The sequence below is a fragment of the Rutidosis leptorrhynchoides genome, chromosome 2 (genome assembly GCF_046630445.1).
Source record: "Rutidosis leptorrhynchoides isolate AG116_Rl617_1_P2 chromosome 2, CSIRO_AGI_Rlap_v1, whole genome shotgun sequence".
In the NCBI taxonomy this organism is placed as follows: domain Eukaryota; kingdom Viridiplantae; phylum Streptophyta; class Magnoliopsida; order Asterales; family Asteraceae; genus Rutidosis; species Rutidosis leptorrhynchoides.
The window spans coordinates 17,739,240-17,740,672 of record NC_092334.1 but is presented as its reverse complement, the minus strand read 5'-3'; the positions used below and the strand labels follow the sequence as shown (position 1 = coordinate 17,740,672).

Sequence of the window (1,433 nt, the reverse complement as noted above, 5' to 3'; positions counted from 1 at the left end):
TACTTTTTCAAACGATAATTTATATACACGATTTCGCACATCAAGTTTTTGGCGCCGCTGCCGGGGACAATAGTGTCAAAATAGAATTGTTAACTATTTCTTGATTAAGTAGTTTCTTAATTTTGATAAATTGACTTTTATATTTGTAGAGTCGGTACGGTTAATGGTTTTGTTAGGTGTGTTTTGACAGATTTCTAGGTTGCATATGCCACATACCCGTACTTCACAATCTCCATTGTATACACCACATCCAGAACCAGAAAGAAAGCTTGGTAAAATACCACAAGAAGTACTTGACGTGTTTGAATCTTCAGGGAAGCCACAAAGTTCTTATTCGGAATCATCAAGCACCACCAGGCCACGTTATTCTAAAGGTGAACCCATTGATCCACCAATCTTTGAAATGGCGGATGAAGCTCCAAAACCATCCATGGAGGCCAAGATGAAGGCCACTCGAACCGGTCAAGGAAGTGCCATTGCTCAGCCCTCCATTACGACTGGATTCGAAATCAAGGGACCTATTCTTCAAATGATCAATAACCAATGCCAATTTGGTGGGGATCCGAATGAAGATGCTAACGAACATGTTCGTATTTTTCTAGGAATTTGCAGTTTATTCAAACTTGCAACTGTCACCGATGATAAGATTATCTATTTGAGACTTTTCCCTTGGACACTCAAGGGAGATGCACGCGATTGGTTCGATTCTTTACCCGAGGGTACCATTACCTCTTGGGAGGAAATGTTGGAACGGTTTCTTAAAAGATTCTTTCCGGCTTCTAAAGCCGCAAGACTCCAACAAGAAATCACTCAATTTTGTCAAAAGCCGATGGAAACTTTGTATGAAGCATGGAATCGTTTTTCAAAGATGTTAAGAGGGTGTCCTAACCACGGGTTAGATACTTTCCAAAAAGTCCAAATCTTCTACAAAGGTTGTGATGTAGCAACCCGAATTTCCATTGATCAAGCCGCAGGTCGGTCATTTATGGATAAAACCGAGCAAGAGGCTTACGATATTATTGAAAAGCAAGCCGATTACTCACATGAATGGCATCAAGAAACACCAATACTTCGTTCCTCTCAAGTTTCAAGTGCCACAGGTGCTTATGATGACATTGGTTCTCTTAGTGTCAAGATAGATGGTATTACAAGGAACTTGGAAAAGATCATCAAGGAGATCCATGGAATGAAAGTAGGGTGTGAGTTGTGTGGTGGTTTACATTTATCTAAAGATTGTGACGCAGGTTTAACCATGGCGCAAAAGGAAGAAATAGCTTACATAAACGAAAGGAACAACAATTACCATGGAAGGGCACAATTCAATCGAAACTTCAACAACCCTTACAATTCTTAAGGTCAAAATAGCTCAAATTTTCAAGGAGGATCTAGCGGGGGTTTCCAAAATCAAGCTTCGGGGTATTTTCTAAAACCCC

The 1,433-nt window shown here is 40.3% G+C and overlaps 1 non-coding gene across 1 annotated transcript; it reads right to left on the bottom strand.

Annotated features, from left to right (window-relative positions):
• Nucleotides 1–790: 790 nt before the first annotated feature.
• Nucleotides 791–897, bottom strand: LOC139894892 (small nucleolar RNA R71). Its single transcript, XR_011775370.1, has one exon. It is a non-coding gene; the product is annotated as a small nucleolar RNA R71 (small nucleolar RNA).
• Nucleotides 898–1,433: the final 536 nt, after the last annotated feature.